We start from the raw sequence: 12,938 nt of genomic DNA, 5'->3' as shown, positions 1-12,938 counted from the left end.
ATTTGTGTCTCGTTATAGTAGAAGGAAAGGAGAACCCATAACTCTTCTTTAATTCTGTACATTGCGGGGTGCAGTAACGCCGTTGTATGACGGGACAATGAATGACATCACAGTGCATGCTCCTCCCCCCCTGCGCTGTGATAACCCGTACAATACTACACACATCACCACAATGTCCGGATGAAGACTTCCCTCCACCTGGAAGGCCAATCAGGATGAAGATTATAGCGCCCCCCCTGGTCCCAGGTTTGGGGGTCCCACTATGGAGAGTCGGGGAGCGGATCTCTGACACAAAGCAGCCGAAGAATACATAATAAATACCAGAGACTATTATAGAGTCACACAACCGAGGATATGGGGGGAAAAATATAAACCCCCCCAGAGAGGAGAACCCGTAATATGGAGGAAATGTACCCTCTTATTTGTAGCTCCTCATATAAAGGGATTATTATGGGGTGCTGGATGTTTTCTTTCTATAAAAATCTCTATAAGGGGTCATTATGGGGGTGCTGGATGTTCTCCATCTATAACAATCTTCATAGGGATAATTATGGGGTGCTGGATGTTGTCAGTCTATACCAATCTCCTTAGGGGATCATTATGGGGGTGCTGGATGTTTTCCCTCTAGAACAATCTCAATAGGGGATCATTATGGGGGTGCTGGATGTTTTCCCTCTAGAACAATCTCAATAGGGGATCATTATGGGGGTGCTGGATGTTTTCCCTCTAGAACAATCTCAATAAGGGATCATTATGGGGGTGCTGGATGTTTTCCCTCTAGAACAATCTCAATAGGGGATCATTATGGGGGTGCTGGATGTTTTCCTTCAATAACAATCTCCATAGGGGATCATTATGGGGGTGCTGGATGTACTCCATCTAGAACAATCTCCATAGGGGATCATTATGGGGTAGCTGGATGTTTCCCCCTGATAACAATCTCCATAAGGGGTCATTATGGGGGTGTTGGATGTTCTCCATCTAGAACAATCCTCATAGGGGATTATTATGGGGTGCTGGATGTTTTCTTTCTCTAAAAATCTCCATAAGGGGTTATTATGGGGGTGCTGGATGTTCTCCATCTAGAACAATCTTCATAGGGATAATTATGGGGTGCTGGATGTTGTCAGTCTATACCAATCTCCTTAGGGGATCATTATGGGGGTGCTGTTATTCTCTCTCTATAACAATCTCCATAGGGGATCATTATGGGGGTGCTGGATGTTTTCTTTCTATAACAATCTCCATAAGGGGTCATTATGGGGGTGCTGGGTGTTCTCCATCTAGAACAATCTTCATAGGGATAATTATGGGGTGCTGGATGTTGTCAGTCTATACCAATCTCCTTAGGGGATCATTATGGGGTACTGGATATTCTCAGTTAATATGAATCGTCATAAGAGGTCATTATGGGGGTGCTGGATGTTCTCCCTCTATAAAAATCTCCATAGAGGGTCATTATGGGGGTGCTGGATGTTCTCCCTCTATAACAATCTCCATAGGGGATCATTATGGGGGTGCTGGATGTTTTCAATCTATAACAATCTCCATAGGGGTCATTATGGGGGTGCTGGGTGTTCTCAGTCTATAACAATATCCATAGGGAATCATTATGGGGGTGCTGGATGATCTCCCTCTATAACAAAATCCATAGGTGTCATTATGGGGGTGCTGGATGTTGTTAGTCTATAACAATCTTCATAGGGGTCAATATGGGGGTGCTGGATGTTCTTCCTCTATAACAATCTTCATAGGGGTCATTATGGGGGTGCTGAATGTTCTTCCTCTATAACAATCTCCATAGGGGTCATTGTGGGGGTGCTGAATGTTCTCCCTCTATAACAATCTTCATAGGGGATCATTATGGGGATGATGGATATTCTCCATCCATAACATGAAAGAAAGCCAGCCATTGTTTATAATTGTCATGTGATCTGCTGTGATTGGTTACAGTGATCACATGGTACCAGCAGCGAGCCGGTGCATTGATCAATCATTGGCTGTGTCTGACATCCACCTGGAATGACAAATGTACTAACCAGCTGTCAATTGACAATAGGCTGGGTGGGTTGAAGGCAGACTTCATCCAATGGCTTGCATACAATTTTTGGGACATTTTTTTAGGCATTTTATTAATGCAGCCCTGAAGAAGCGTGAAGGCACCTCAAGGTACCTGGGCACCATAGTTGAAAAAGGCGAGGAGAAAAGCAAGGAATGAAAAATGCCACACACGTGGTCCTCTGCCAGTGTTGGTGATGGCCATGGTGGACTCTTAGTTGATGGGCAGATATCTCCTTGTCCTCTGTTCTTGGGGACATATCTGCCCATCTATAAAGAATAGAGTTAGTGATGTGTTCATATAAATGATTAGTTAAAGTGGAGTTCCACCCAAAAATGGAACTCACGCTTTTCTGGCACCTCCCCGCCTCCGGTGTCACATTGGGCACCTTTCAGGGGGGAGGGGGTAGAAGATACCTGTCTAATACAGGTATTTGCTCCCACTTCCAGCGACAGATCTCTGCAGATTCCGTGGCGATCTACACCATGTCCGGCCCCTCCTCCGCCCCCCCGCTGTCTTCTGGGAGACACACAGGCCCCAGAGGACAGTAGGGACCAGTGAGGACAACAGGGTGACTCACGCATGCACAGTAGGGTACCAGACTCTGAAGCAGTAAGGCTTCACTACCTGATTCCCTTACTGAAGATGCCGACGCCTGCGCCCGGGAGCCAAGGGACAGATCGGCTTCAGGTGAGGACATCGCTGGACCCTGGGATAGGTAGGTGTCCCAATATTAAAAGTCAGCAGCTGCAGTATTTGTAGTTGCTGACTTTTAATTTTTTTTTTTTTGCGGCGGAACTCCGCTTTAACCAAATGCAATGATCAGTATTAAAGTATAAAGTGTAGTTACAGCTCAAATGTTTGTTTTTTTAGTTTTGGTTGGATTGTTGAGGCGTTAGAACCCTTGTCAGTATTTATTATCTATCTGTGATTGTGTCGGGGAGAATCACCTTCTCCATCTGCCCTGATGACCTTTGTCACCAAGACAGAAAGTGATTGGAGATGCCTTCAAAGGACAAGAATAGAGGGACATTCTCCCAATGGGGACACCTGACTAAGAGAGGATTTCCCCTCCAATTGTAGAGATTTCTACTCACTTCCTGTTGTGTGTCTCTGGGACAGAAAATAAAGGAAAATTTCCAAACAGGACAAAGACAACATAATAATAAACAGTAGTTTTTACCCTTCTCTATTTCATCCAAAAGAAATCAACGTTTGAGCTTTATACACGTTAAGTGTTTTTTCCGTTCAGCCCACTGAGAGGTTACCGTACTAACTATGCGATGTTAGTACTGTGATCTCCCTCGCTGTGCTATTGTGTTCTGACAGAGGTACCGCAAACCCTCCCCCACCAGAACACACCGGTCAGCGCTTGTGGCCATTAGCTGCAAGTGCTGAATGGATGCCGATTGGGTGCCAGTTTTCCAGCATGCTTGTTCGACAGAAGACGGTCAAGAGATCGGTTTCTGTCGGACAAGTAGCTGTACACACAGGCCTAAAGTAGGGTTGCCACTTGTACGGTTTTCTCCCGGACAGTCCGGTTTTTGAATGATGTGTTCGGGTTTACTTCTGCCCCAGACCCGGACACATCATTCACACGGACTGTACCGAGAGTGACGAGTCTCCCCTCTCCCTGACAGCAGCTTGGTTCAGCAGAGCAGAGTGTCAGTGTATCAAAGCTCCTCCCCTCCTCCTCCATTCTGTACACACACGAGGAGGAGGAGGGGAGCAGGGACGGCGCTGATATCAGGTCTGTAGAAAGTTTTTATTATGCTCTATAGATGGAGGAGGGACGGGGAGAGAGCGGCTGGAAAGAAGGATAAGGTAGAAAATATGTGGAGTGATCGAGGGGTTAGGAGGATATGTGCTTGGGGGGGCTTTGGAAGGGGGAAGACAATGCTAGAAGTGTGGATTGGATTTGAAATCTGGCAACCTCTCCTTGCACTATCTCTCTTCCTTCCCAAAGGACCCCTCCAGCACATATCCTACTCCCCCACCCCTCCCCCTTGCGCTGGCCCTCTTCTCTCACAAAGCGCCCCCCCAGCACATATCTGACCCCCACAAGTGCCCCCAGCGCATATGTGCACAGGCTGCATATAATGGGCACAGGTTGCATATAATGGGCACAGAGGCTGCATATGATGGGCACAGAGGCCGTATAATCGATCCTCCAGAAAACAGCGCACCCCCACATCCAGAGGTGGACTGTTCCTGTCATCCTCACGTCCAGGTTCAGTCTATGGGCGTGACGACATCAGGAACAGTCCATGCACAATACCGCTAGTTAACCCATGTAGTGCGGGCACAGCCCCAATGCATGGGAGAAAAAATAATTGTGGATTTCTACTTTAGATTGATATTAAAGTCAACGTTTTTTTTTTTGTTTTTTAAAAATAACAAACATGTCATACTTACCTGCTCTGTGTAATGGTTTTGCATAGAGCAACTCCGATCCTCCTCTTCTCGGGTCCTCCACCAGCGCCCCCTGGCCCTGCCCTCTTGTTGCGTGCCCCCAGAGCAACGGCCACCAAAGCTGGCACACTCGAGAGCTGCAGCTCTGTGTGTCTATTCACACACGGACCAGCAACTGGGCCCCGCCCCCTCTCTCTCCTCATTGGCTCACTGGCTGTGATTGACGGTAGCGGAAAGCCAATGTCTCAGCCAATGAGGAGGGAGAGTCCCCAGAAAGCCGAGGCTCTCATGTACATCGCTGGAGCAGAAAGGGGCTCAGGTAAGTATTGGGGGGGGGCTGGACAGAGAAAGTTTCTTACCTTCATTCATAGAATGTGAGAAACACCTTCAGGCTTTACAAACACTTTAAGCCGGTCATAGATGGATAGAATTTAAAATGAAAAGTCGTAGGAAAATTTATACAAAAATTCTCAGAACACTTGAATGTCATTCAAAAGATTTTGTTTTTGCTTTTAACATTTGATTTTGCAATGATTGGACTTTACCAACAACAATCACATTCACTGTTGGTAATTCGTTTTGGAAAATTTTTTCATCCCGCACCTATCTATGGGCAGCTTTACAATCTCTGTCTGGTATTTATCTCTGCCTGGGACCACATGTGTGCTGCACTTGGGTTCGGTCAGAGACACAGAGCAGATAGGAGCCTTGTGGTTGAGCTCCGGTGCTGATTGCATTGGAAACTGTGACATACAGACGTATCCCCGGAGTGTCAGAGTATCTGCAGAATGGAGTTTCCCCCCCACTTATTTTTATGGGCTCCACACCGTCTGTTGGTCCCCTGTGAGCTCTGATTACTGTCAGCCTTGTTGGTCTTAGTACTTCCAGACCTCTGATTCTTTTCTATGGCCCTTCAACTGCCCAACAGCGCAATCACCACTGACTAAATACAGAGTGATTGAATCTTTTATCTACAGTAACACTAACTGCTAAAAAAAAACTAACATTGGTCATTCTAAGCAAAGTGATATCATTATTACATTTTGTCTTATATAAAACATTAAGGACAACAGTGACAATAGAAAGCCTTGTGTGTCCCGGAAAACTGATCTCTGTGTTACATCGCTATTACACCTAATGCCAAAGTCATTGTGGAATGTGATAAGGAAATAACAACGTCTGATCATGGTAAAGGTTCTGGAAGTTTATTTAAAAGAGAAGACTCACAAAGTAAAAGTAAAGATTAGAAAGTAGAGAGATGAAGGTGTGCGGAGATCCTTAGACATGGCAGGAGGACCAAGGATCTGACCTCTTCATCAAACGGGAGGCTTTTACCCTCCAATCCTGGACAGTTGTCATGGAGGACCTTCCCAAACATCAACATTTTACATAATAAATCATTCACCTAAGAATTTGCACAAACAGCACATTGATTACAAGAGACATTAATTTATGTTATCTCTGAACATCTAATCAGCTTGTCCCACCTCCAGACTCCCAAATCACTCATTGTAGAAGAAGGAGGCCAACTGTCTCTATGTTCCCCAACAAGACCTTCCAAGGATCTGGAGATCAACAATTTGTTCTAATTACATCTTTCTGCAAAATCATTCTAGCAAGAGAACATGATATTATAAAGAGATCGTAACATTAGCATATAAGCACTTGATAATGTAATTTTATCATTAACAAATCACATAATATTTTTTTTTCTTTATCAGATGAATATGGCCATAGAGTAAATCCAAAAATTGTTCTGCCCCATAAGGATCATGCAGGTGCAGAGAATGAAGGGGTTTAAGGGAAATTCAAGCAATAATCCAATCCATCCCATCACTAACCAATATTCCCATATACAGAGCCGAGGATTTCCTCTTCCTTCAGACTGTATACACCCCGTCACCTGTCCACACCACCGCCAGAATCATCGCTGATCAATCCCCGCCCCCTCTACAACATAACCAATAGGAACAAGACTAAATTTGCTTGTGAACTATTACAGCCAATCTAAGTGAGATGGAGGAGCAAATTAATTTGTCATGTAAAGAAACCCGTGATGAATGAAATTTAGGAATCTTCATTGTCGATATTAATGTATGTATCTGGACAAAAGATGTTTTTCTAGTTTTGGATGGAGTGGGGGAGGAGTAGAACCCATGTCAGGTTTTTCTGCCATCTGGGACCACATTAGAATTATTTCCGCTCACTTCCTGTCCTGGTGACAATACTGCACCAGACAAGAAATGAAGGAAAATCTACAAGGACACAGTCAGAAATAAAAATCTCACAGAGGTTCTAACCTTCCCTCTACTAACAAAAATGTGTCTGTTGGAGCGTTCCCCTCGCTTTCTATCTGGTAAAGTATTATATATAGCGAGACAGGAAGTGAGAGGAAATCGTTCTATTGGGACCCCAAGTACAAGCATGCAGCCAGTGAAGCCTGAACAGTCTAACCTCCTGCATGCTTGTTCCTGGTCAGTAATGGCGAACCTTGGCACCCCAGATGTTTTAGGAACTACATTTCCCATGATGCTCAACTACACTGCAGAGTACATGAGCATCATGGGAAATGTAGTTCCAAAACATATGGGGTGCCAAGGTTCGCCATCACTGCACTAGGTAGTGAAGTGAGGTTTAGGATGAAGATGACGGCCCCGAAGCCTGCAGCTTTATAAATAGTAATGTCCACTTTTCTTCTATTGCTTTTACCAATCAGATTCTACACCCTGTGATGTCACCAATCTCTGGGCAAATTTCTTACCTTTGATTCCCCCCACATATCTTTATACAACCATTCCATACACATAACACAGCATGGAGGGGCTCAGTGAAGGTGGTGGTGAAGGTGTGGAGATGTCGGATTGGGTCACACAATTCATAAAAGGAGATCCGCCCGGCCTCATAATCCAGATCTATCCTGACTCTGTTACTGGAGATACCGCCGGTTAATGGGATCTCCTTCTTGTCATGTATCACCCAGTACTGATTACCTCGCAACTCCCACCTCTCTAAACCCCAGGACTTCCTATTATATCCAATCTGTGACTGACGTCCTCTCCTGTCTATACTGGGGTAACACATCCCGACTCTCCAGCTCACTGATCCCCCTACATCCACTTCCCAGTAATGTCTCCCTGAGGAGAAACTCTGACTGCTTATCGCCTGACGACACTGAAATCTCTCTGGTGTTTGTGGGCAGTTGTGACGTGATGGTGACCAGGATACAGTTTTCCTGTCATCTGATATATGTAGATGATCATCAGCTGTCCCCACATCCAGTGATATGTCTGTAACCCCCGACACCCCCGATGTTTTCTGTAGAGACCCAATATCTGGTCCTCCAGCTTGGCGGTGTGAGTGTTGTATGGTGGGGGTGGGTTGGGGACATCTCCTGGATGGTTCAGCATTGATGTGCCCTTTGTCCTTTGTAGTAAAATGTGGATAGACATGTGTGCCTGTACATTTCTCTACATTTACCCCAGACATGATATCAGATAAACCTGTGTGTAATGTGTGTGAGATCCCCGCCACATCCAGATCCCCTCCATCATGGAGGAGTTTATCATGTCTCTCTCTATCCTCATCATCTCCATCCTCAGTATCACACAAGTCACCTGTGTCTGATTCCTGTAGGACAGTCAGTGGATCCGTCATGTTACACAGCTCCTCAATGTCACCCATCTTCCTGGACAGCTCCTCCTTGTTTTTTTCCAGATCCTGGACCAGATAATTTATTAATACAGAGACCCGCTCTGTCTGCCCGAAAATCTCACTCAGGACTCTCTTCTCTAGGTCTTCCAGATGTCTCCTAAGGTCTCTGAACAGAGCAGTGATTCTCTCCGTTTCATCATCTGCTTTCCCTTGTACTTTCCTCTTGCGTTCCTGCAGACTCTGGACTCTTTTCTCCATCTCCTCTCTCTCTGTCATCAGTTTCTGTAGAACATTTCTCAGTTTCTTCTTCTTCAACTCAGATGCCTCATCCAGAGTCTCCACCTGGTGTCCCCGATGTTCTCCATCCAGCCTGCAGGATATACAGATACAGGTGAAGTCCTCAGTGCAGTGATACTCCAGGATCTTCTTATGGACAGAGCATTTCCTGTTCTCCAGAGAAGTGGTGGGGTCACATAAGACGTGTTCTGGTGACTTGCTGTGGACTCTCAGGTGATTGTCACACAGAGAAGCTTCACAATGCAGACAGAATTTCACAGCAGGTACAGGAGAGTGAATACAGTAAGTACAGAAGACCCCGGACTTCTCCTGATGTGGATGGGTGGACTGGAAATTCTGCACTATGTTACGTAGTGTTATGTTCCTCTGAAGCACTGGATGTTTTCTGAATGTTTGTCTACATTCAGGACAGGAATAACCTCCAGACCCCTCCTGTGTATCCAACATACGGCCAATACACTCCTGGCAGAAGTTATGTCCACATTTCAGGGTTACAGGATCTGTATAAATGTCCAGACAGATGGAACATTCCAGCTCCTTCCTCAGATCAGCAGATGCCATCGCTGAGAGCAGAAGAGAGAAATGAAAGTAAAGTCTCTAACACTCCGAAACCAATGTGACCAGTTCTGTACATTCCTACACAGGGCGAGGTTGAGAATAAGACACGTAGTCATAGGAATCCTTATACAGAGGAACACAGCTAATACATGGGGGGATTCCTGTTAATAACCTCCCTATCTGGACATATAATAATCTGTGGAAACATAGGGGTTGCTTTATTAAAGACAAATAGATTGTGCACATGCAGTTTCTCCGGAGCTTAGTAAAAGAGGGGAGGTTCCACTGACTTCAATCATCCAATCATGTGCAAGCAAAAATTAATTTAAAAAAAAAATATTCCTTACATATGATTGGGTTTTCTTTGCAAAGTGACGCTTTACCTCATTTACTAAGCTCTGAAGCAACTGCATTTGCAAAGGACACAGTCTATTTGCCTTTAGTAAATCAAGCCCATCGTGTCAGGAGTATTTTGTCTTCCTCTGAATTTTCACAGGCACTCCTGATTCAGAGAACAGTCTTTGACGACGTTTTTGTCATTTATTGAGTGATAATAACTTAGGGATTGGAGGTTCTGGGATGCCCACTTGACTTCAAAGACAACTTCAGGGACAACTCTTCCTATATACAAGGAGGAAAGAATTGAAAGGGGGAGGCTATATTGGACTTTAATGGTACCGTATACCAACTGAAATAGACAGTCGTGAATAAAATGTTTGAAAATATTTATTACAAAATATATATACATATATATATACACACATCTGACAATTAAATGCTAAAACCAACAATGATAATCAAACAAAACTCTTAGTTCTCTAGTCACACAAAAGTATGACAGCTGGAATATAGATACCATCTGTGTATTGGTTGCTCTACATGTTTCGCAGATCACATTAACCGCTTCTTCAGGAGATTTATTGTACAAAGACACAGAGATTAAAAGATGATTATCACAGAGGAGAGAAATAAAGGGGCAAAGGCCCTCGTTCGGAGTTTTCAGGCAATGGACAAAAGTATAATAAAACAAATATTTTATTAACAACAAGATTACAACAGACAGGTCATATAAAGAAAAGAGTTAAAAGCATACAATACATATTGACAAACAACTGACCCCGAATAGATGCTAGCGAGCCCCTGTGCATCAACGCGTTTCGCTATTGCTTCTTCAGGACACACGGGGTTTTGGTTGAAAGAAAACAGGTCTCACTCACAGATAACCGGTTGCCTACACATGGAAATCTCCCGGATGATCAGAAGTAAATCACCATTTATAACAGGAGGTGGACTCTCAATAATACCAATAACCGGAGGATGGGCTGATAACGTACATAGATATAGGTATATCATTCACCGGGGGGGAGAGGGGGATGAAAGGTGCAAAACTTGCAAAAATCCTGGATAATCAAGGTGGAGGTAAAAAAAAAAAAGCCTCTCTGACCCTTAACAGTCCACATTCATTGGAAGATTAGACAAGTAGTTCCAAAAGACTGGAAAATATGCTTTCAAATAAATTCAGCAGGCACTTGTGCATCAACCCATCAGATGTCTGTAAAGTCCACTGTAGTGTTTCAACATGCAGTGGTGACTAATCATTCAGTAATTCCCCCCAGGAATCAATGAATGTGGAGCCTACGGAGTGGAGCCGTTTCAGTCAATGAATGTGGAGCCTACGGAGTGGAGCCGTTTTCAGTCAATGAATATAGCCTCCCCCTTTCAATTCTTTCCTCATATTGTCGGGATGAAGGTACCATAAGCAAACAAATTTTATTGTTATGGCACTTCTCTATATCTTCCTATATACAGTCGATATACACTCCACTGCTTCATCCAGCACTCACTTGCTTGCAGAACTCAGCTGGGACACTTGAAGAAATCTGACAAGGCATTCAGTCAGAATCAGAAGCAATAGCCTGTTATAGGCAGGAAGCTGAGGCTCTTCAGCTGTGTAGCAAATTTTTGTGTCCAGCTTAATCCACCTGTGGCTGTTGATCCAAGCAACACTTCTTCAGGTACTGCCAACCCACCTGGCTGTAGCTGCCCCTTTCACTAGCCCTCCTGGCTAACTTCTCCACACAGTCCTCCCAGACTGACCACTCACCAGCCCACCCAGCTGACTCTCCGGAGATTTCCCAAACGTGCTGACCTGCTTCTACTTTCCTCTCTCCTTGCCCACATGCATCCCTAAAGGGGTTTCTCTGTGTGTTGTGGGGGATCCTTCCAGCACCCGAGCCCCAGGCCCAAGGTCTCCTCCCCCAGGCTAGGGGGCACCCTGCAAGGGCCTCCGACAGCCTCCTCAACACTCCATCTCCATCTTCCAACCAACTGTTGGCATGACTCATACCTATTTATGAGGTGAGCTGCCCCCTGCCAGCCCTTTTTGCTGGAGATTGGTCAGGGTCCTCATAAATATTCCAAACAGCTCCTCCTAGCTTCCCCCCCACTACATCTAGAACCTTCTCCAAGGTTCCAAAAAACAGGGAGAGGCACCAGAAGAGCTGCAGGATGAGTCATCCAGTCTACCACACTGAACCCTCCCTGACCCAGATTCAGCAACCAAGCCTGGCCCTCAGCCAAACTGAAATTTTCCTACACTAACAACCTATTTACATCTAGCACACTAGAGGGTGCTACATTATTATTTGAACATGTAATAAACAGTTACCCAGAGGAAAGAGATTCATCTGAAAAAATTGAACTGATCTAAAGATTAGTGGGTGATATAGACATGATTTGGGTCACCATAGACACATGATCGAGCAAATATGAGCAGGGACGATACATTTGCTCCACTGCCCATTGGGTTAATTTACTGGTGGATGGGACAAATGTAGGATTGGGCACACCACTGGAGGTAGTTGTGCTGCTCCGTGTCTTGCACTTTGATGGCAGTGAGAACTCTCTCATCTGTATCCTCCTCATAATGGTCCCAAAGCCTATGCAATCACTCAGGCACAATTCTGTCATGCTGATTGCAGCTGCTATGCATGGTGGACATGATTCACAGTGAGCCAGAGATTCTGGCAGCTTTTCAGGGACAGGCCAAGAGGCAGGTGGCCCTATACCATCTTGTGCCTGTAGGCAGGTGCAGTCTGTTTTCTTCACTGTAGGTGGTGCCAAACATGAATGGTAGCACAACCTGCAGAAAAATTCAAGGGAAACATGAGTTTTCTATGGTTTCCCGGGTTTTGGTTGGCTACGCTGCATCGATGTGACCCTTGGTGGCTATCTTCGATCAGCAGGGTCTGTATAAGTCCCTGCCCCAAGAGTTATGGTGTGTATTTACAAGGTAGCTAGTGTAGGGAGAGAGAACCCACTTGTTAGGGAAAGTGATTAGCAGTAGGGAAAGGTTCCAGATAAATAGGGACAGGCCAGGGACTCTCAATACTGGAAGGAAGCCTCCCGCTTGGGACCAGACCGGTGAGGCCACATTTCACCCTCTGAAACAGACACAGTTGGCATCTCTCCTCTGCTACACTTGCATTGCACTAAACTGTGAGTGATTCCCTTAGTGGCGCTCTCCCGCTAGGGTGATTGTAATCTTGGCATTATTTTCAATACAAGCTTCAATTTATTGCAACAGGACTCTGTGCTTTCACTGCCGCAGCACCACGCTGCTCCTCCCTCCATGCCATTCAAGATGTTGTCTGACAATGGCACCAACCTGTTGACCACCCTTTGGCAGGTAGAGTTCACACACATAACATGCCTAGGGCATGTCCTCAACATGGCAGCACAGTGGTTCCTGGTTAGGTACCTTGGCTTCCCGGAGGTCTTGCATCAGGCCAGAAGAGCATGCAACCACTCTGCATTTAAGACTCTTTGTTTAAGGTGCTTACCACTTTAATAAAGACATTGTGCCAGACAATGTAAGGTTGCCTTACATTTGAAACCCATGAATGGGTTTTATAAGTCACATACATGTTTGTGATTTTAGAGGGCTCATATAAAACTTCTA

General features: G+C 45.1%; 1 pseudogene; it reads right to left on the bottom strand.

The window, feature by feature from the left end:
* Positions 1-7,077: 7,077 nt before the first annotated feature.
* LOC141122668 (E3 ubiquitin-protein ligase TRIM39-like) lies at positions 7,078-9,021 on the bottom strand (annotated as a pseudogene).
* Between the last annotated feature and the right edge of the window lie 3,917 nt (positions 9,022-12,938).

The sequence above is a fragment of the Aquarana catesbeiana genome, linkage group LG01 (assembly GCF_042186555.1).
Source record: "Aquarana catesbeiana isolate 2022-GZ linkage group LG01, ASM4218655v1, whole genome shotgun sequence".
NCBI lineage: Eukaryota > Metazoa > Chordata > Amphibia > Anura > Ranidae > Aquarana > Aquarana catesbeiana.
This window is presented reverse-complemented; position numbering and strand designations above follow the sequence as displayed.